Source organism: Artibeus jamaicensis, unplaced genomic scaffold, assembly GCF_021234435.1.
Source record: "Artibeus jamaicensis isolate MK-2021 breed Jamaican fruit bat unplaced genomic scaffold, CSHL_Jam_final scaffold_286, whole genome shotgun sequence".
Taxonomy (NCBI): domain Eukaryota; kingdom Metazoa; phylum Chordata; class Mammalia; order Chiroptera; family Phyllostomidae; genus Artibeus; species Artibeus jamaicensis.
Window position 1 is genome coordinate 6,907,473 of NW_026522034.1, and position 6,000 is coordinate 6,913,472.

Genomic DNA, 6,000 nt, shown 5'->3' on the forward strand with positions numbered 1-6,000 from the left:
AAGCATCTGTGGGCGTACCCTGGGGTGCCTCACATGTATTCCCGGACAAGCCTAGCTAGTCCCCACATGGTGCCTGCAGGTTGTCCTTGGCTCCCTGTCCCAGCAACTCTCTGTTAGACAGTGTCCTCTCCCCTGGGCACAGTTGTGTCCACCGGGCACCACAGGCCCCCCTGTGCAACTGAGGAAGAGTGCAGAAGGTGCCAAAATTGTGAGCTGTTGTTTTGTGCAGTGGCACAGAATGCTTCCCCTTTGCATGTACAGTCAATTAGTGGTGTCCCAAAGTCACATTCCTTCTGCCCAAATAGTTTATATGGGTTCCAGAGAAACACCATTCGGTGCACACACACCCCCAGCTTTCCCAGGGACTCAGATATAGAACCACAGGGTGAAAACGGGTTGGGTCTTGGGGCTTTGGCTACAAACAAACACGTGCCAGACACCGAGCTATCGCCTTAATCATTCCTCTTTTCTAACAATGGAGGATTTGTTAGTGGGTCAGGCGTGTGGTGCCTGGCTCCTACTTCCCTGAGAGGACTTTTCTCCTGGGAGGGGCTTCAGTCCCTCCTATAGAGGTCTCTGGGTCTGTTTGCTGGCTCTCTGAATGTGCCAGACACATCTGAACCCCTGCAGGGGTCAGAGCCTGGGCTCCTGGGACCACACTTTTTATCTGTATCTCCCACCAGCTTAGGATGCTTGAGGAAGGGATGGGGTCTTATCCACTCTCACTTCCTGAAAGGTAGCATGGGCCTGGGAGGTAGGAGGTGCTCGATTTACTTTCATTTGAAAGACCATTGCATACCCTAGGCCAATGGTCACCAAAATTCAGCTTGATGGAAACCACTTGGGACATTGTTAAACATACATTTTTAGGTCCTGTCCCCAGAGATCAGATCATTAGGTCTGAGGTGAGGGCCCAAGAACCCGTATTTTAATAAGATCCCAGGTCATTTTGATACAGATGGTTCTTTATTCTCCCTTTGCCTCTATCTCAGGTAGGCTTTAACTAGGGACACTATTGGCCCTTCAGCCCCTTTCTGAGAGTTAGAAATAGGCATCTCTTCCCCCTTTAGTTGCACCAAGTCCAAGGCCAGCGTGACAACTTGGTGAGCAGAGTTCAGGCTGTAATTTCAGATCCCCTTCCCGTTTGCCAAGCATCCTTGTGCTGTGCAGACCTTGCATACAATTTGCAGCAGCTCGTTTTGCAGCCTGTTACTGCTGAGAAGTAGTGCAACTGAGAAATTCATCTTTAAGTCACCCAATCTCTCAGTAAATTCCAGGAAGATACTAGGGTTGAACCGTTCTAGTGATTTGCTCCTGGATACCAAGTGAGCCAGTAACCACTCTCTGGACTTGGTGGGAAGGGTCTGGAGAATTGTGAGCTTGAACGATCCAACACAGAGATTTTTAACCTTTACCACATGCTGGAATCACTTTGGGGGCTTTGAAATATGCTAATGCCTGAGTCTCACGCGGAGAACTTAACTGAGTCAGGGTGCAGCCTGGGCATCAATCTTACTGTAAGAGCTCCCCAGGTGAGTCTACTGTGCAAAATCTCTGACCCAATAGCGCCCTCACCCTGTGTGTCTGCCTAGTGATGGAGGACCAGGGACGGGCTCAGCTTTCTGACTAGAGAGTGGAGGGGGCTCTCTTGCTCTGTGTGGTCGAACTTAGTGCAAGTTCTTCAGGATTTTCTTCAATAAGTGAATAAGAATCTTTGTTTGTGCTTCTTGGCATTTCAGCTAGTCACCTTTATCCCTGCAATTTCTGGACACTGTCCTAGACCTAGCCCTCTTCTAACTTCCCTCCTCCCAAATAAAACCCACTTTCCTGCAATGTGTGAACACTCCCCATCAGCTTGGTAAACTAGTTTTCCACAAGGCATAAGGAGCAGACAAAGCTTGAATACTCTCTCTGAAGTATGTGCCAACACAATTTGTTAATATGCCACAAAGAATTTATATTAAAACAGTGAAGGGTGATTTTTAAATGGTAGGCGCCCAAGTTGGGATAGTGTTACTTTTTGGGCAAGGGAAACTTCAAAATTAGGGGCGTGGGAGATAGCAGCCTTTTGGGAAGTCTCCACTGTTTCTGCCACTTGCAGAAATGGTTGGCCTTCCACTGATAATGCCGGTAATGTTATTCTTGTAAAGGATTAGAAGGAGGAATACAGAGTCCAATTGGCCCATTAGAACACGAGTTCCTGGAAAGAGAGCATATTCTACTCCTTTTTGAATCCTGCATCATTATCAGCACACAACTGTATACTTTTGTCATGCAATAAATGTTATGGAGTTGTCAAGTTTTAAAAATTAAAATCCAACATCAATTTACTGAGAGGCTACTTTGTCCTGGGTGCTGAACTAAGTATTTCCATAGGTTATTTCATTCAAATTTACTAAACTCTCAGGTTTTAGTTAAGATAGAGGCTAAGATGCTATAAGAATGATATCTCAAAATACAGGGTGAAACAGGTGTGAGTTTCTTTTTTCTCTGATGGTGTTCCAGATGATGGTCCACTAAATAAGTCCAAAGCCTGTTTGGTGGCCATGCCACCTGTAACATGTGGCTTCCATCCTTGGGTTCCACTTGGCTGCTCTGGCCAAAAGGTAGAGGAAAAAGGCCAGGAAGAACATCCAAGTTCCCAGAATCATAATCCAGAAGTGGATTGTTCAGATTTTGCTCCCATGTTATTGGTCAGAATTTAGTCACATGGTTATAACAATAGGCACAGCTTGCTTGGAAATGTAATCTGAAATTAGACGGCTATATATTCACTTGAAACTGGTGACTGATATTATTTAAAAAAGGAGAAATACACATGGATGGACAAGTCCCACAAAACATCTCATACTTACGGATGCGCACCTTATACTCATTCATTGAAGCCAAAAGTGAACTATAGGAAGATATGGATTTCCTGCCTGGAGAGGTCCTCTGTTTTGTCAGTGTGTTCAGAATTAAATTGGCTCTGAAACCCATCTTAACTTATAAGAGTTTGGCATATGGACAAAAGAAATACCAATTTCTCAATTTCCAATGGAAGAAAATACGTATCAATAACTAGTATGTTTGTGTTCCCCATTGAAGAGTTTCCTGGCGTGCAGCTCTCGGAAGACCCCATCGCAGTGTAGACTAGCATCTACCGAGCGTCTAATCTGGGTCAGGGGCTGAGCTGGACATTCTCCACAAATGATCTAGTTTGGTCTCCATCCCCAACTTGATGTGGTGAAGACCATTTGGACCCTTTTAGGTAAGAAACACAGCAGAGAGCTTATGTAGCTGAGATGCGGTGAGGCTGGCGTCCGAATCCAGGTCCATCTGATTCTAGATCGAGGGCTTTCCCCACTACGCTCTGCTGCTGGTGTGGGAGCTTTTCTAGTAAGCTTCCAGATGTCCTTGGTCATGGTTTCATTGGCTGTGCCTCTCTGTGCAGCTTTCTGCTGTAGCGTTTGCTGCAGGTGTTACTGTAAAAGGCTATCTTTCCCCGCCTCCCTCCACCTCCCAGTATTTCTGGACTGTGTGTGTCTGCCTCACTTTACAAAACTGAGGCCAGCACCAGGCCCAGTATTTGCCACATGCCTAAGCAGGTGATTAAATGAGTAAATAAAATTTTCCCTTTACCTACAGTTGAAACCAGACTCTTTCCTGAGCTCCTACCCCATGTTATTATGTTATTAATTCTTGCCTTCAACACTCAGCCTGCCCTCATTTTTGCTACGTTAGTATCTTAAGTTCTTAGTTTCAAGCTCTAGTACCAGGGACACTCAAACATATTTTCAGTTGAGTCCAAAACAACCTAACTTCAATCTGTCCTGCCTTGTCAACATGTCTCCTTTTGTTTCACTCTCAGAAGCAATGAAAAAAGCTATTTCCCATGTTGAGCTTAGTATAAAAATGAGCTCTCAAGCTTCCAAGAAAAGGGACTGGTGCCAGCTCCAGACTGAGGTCATAATTTTGTGGAAAGAAGCTTTGCTAGTCATCTCCATGCTGATACAAACTCCCCGCAATGATGCTCGACACACACCCGGTGGCACTGGCCTCAGTCTCCACCCACGGCTCTGTGAAGAAAGGAGCTGGAAACCAGAAGCGTTCTTTAAAAGGACTGGTTCCTTCACCAGTGACACCAGTGACGGGGTGTGTGGGTAGGGCTACTCAAATCAAATGTGAAGTTGCTTTACAATGCCATCAAATTTTGCATTTGATTCCACAGTATACTCCAAATTGTGTGTGTATATCTATATACCTCTGCCTATGTGTCTCTATCTCTACATCCATCTCCCTACATCTCTATTTACTATACCTCTGTCTATGTATTTACACCTATACCTATATCTATATCATCTTTCCTTTCAGTGGAGCCCAGCAATGAAGGGGCTTTGCACTGTTGGGGTTACTCACTCCCTCACAGGAGGACCTTAGGGTTCATGATATCTGATATCCTTTCTAACCCAAAATTCTTTTATGAAGAGTCAGGAGTAAATAATATTAGAATCAGTATAGGCAAATATATTTGAACTTAAAGGCATATAAATTCAATTTACTTTTCAAAACTCCAACCAAATAAAATACTTCTGCAACCAGACTCATTTACCAACGGCATGTTTTCAAACTATGAGGACTTAGGAGTCTGTGTTTTCAGAAAAGTCCTCAGAGGACTCACTACCAGGCAGTTGGAAACCCTGAGATAAGGTACGCATGAACTCTCCATAAACTGTAAATCGGTGCACGTGAGTCATTGTTGTGGGGAAGGGCAGTGATCCTTGCTGTCTTTGCCACACAAGATGGTTTACATGAAAGAACATGCATTGCTTTGTGAAATTCACGAACTAAAATTATCCGATCTGGAGGCATGGAAGGGGCTGCAAGTCTCTCTTCTTGATCCTCGCAGCAGGGAGGGGACTGAGTGAGTAGCAGTTCTACAAGCTCTGCAGCCCTGGAGAAAGGCCAGCTGACACGGAAAAGATCCTCTCCACTTTTAGCTCCCCTCAGTAGCTCAGAACCTGGACCCTGAGCTGTGCTGGTGCAGAGCTCCAGGGTCTGGCTCTTCCCTCACTTATTCATTCCAAGGCCTCTTTGATCAAGAGAGAGAGCTGACAAAGAAAGGGACACAGGTTGCCGTCAAACCTTAAAAATAAAGGCTGTTCTTCCTGCACCTCTCCTGGCCCCAGGCCAGACACCCAGGGGCCATGCATGGTGTTCTTTTACAAGGTCACACTGCTTTCCAAGAGACCTCACTTCTTGAGCCTCTCCTGACTTGATTCCCTATATCAAAACGTATTGGTCATGGGTGCTGTTCTTTCGGAGTCCTAGTTTGGCAAATTGACGTGATAAATTACATTTAAGGCACTATATTAAGAGCTTCCTGAAAGCAGATTTGGGTTTTATTCATTTCTATGCCTTTGTTCCTAGTTTCTGGGTCACATGTGAAGGGTTGAGATGGAACACATTTAAAGTTAAATGTGGAAAGGTGCAGGGTTTTCGAACAGGCTGCCATTTCAATAGCTCCCTTTATTCATTCAACAAATATTTGAATGCTGACTATATGCAGGACGTATTCTAAGAAACAGTGGCTTTCGAACTTGAGTGAGCTTCGGCATGACTTAGAAGTCTTGTTCAGAGACAAAGTTCTGAATCATAGATTCTGATTCAGATCTGGATCGACCCTGAGAATCTGCATTTCTAACCAGTTCCCACGTAAGGCTGGCGCTGCTGGTCTAGGGGCCTTGAGAACCACTGGCATAGGTCATCGTGGGCACCAAGCCGCTGACCTCGCAGGACGGGCAGTTTAGGGCGGTTATGCCAAAGGGACCAGCCTGCCGAGGCTGCAGTCCTCTCGGCAGGTCAGTGGCGGAGACACGCAGGAGGCTGCTGTTAGTGCCTGCCACCCCTAGCGTCATGTACAAACTGAGAAGTCAGACGCACTTCGCCCCTCCCCGGGGCAGCCGTGAAAGGAACCAGCTAGAACCCTGAGCCCAGGCTCCTCCTCTCGGGTTTGGAGCC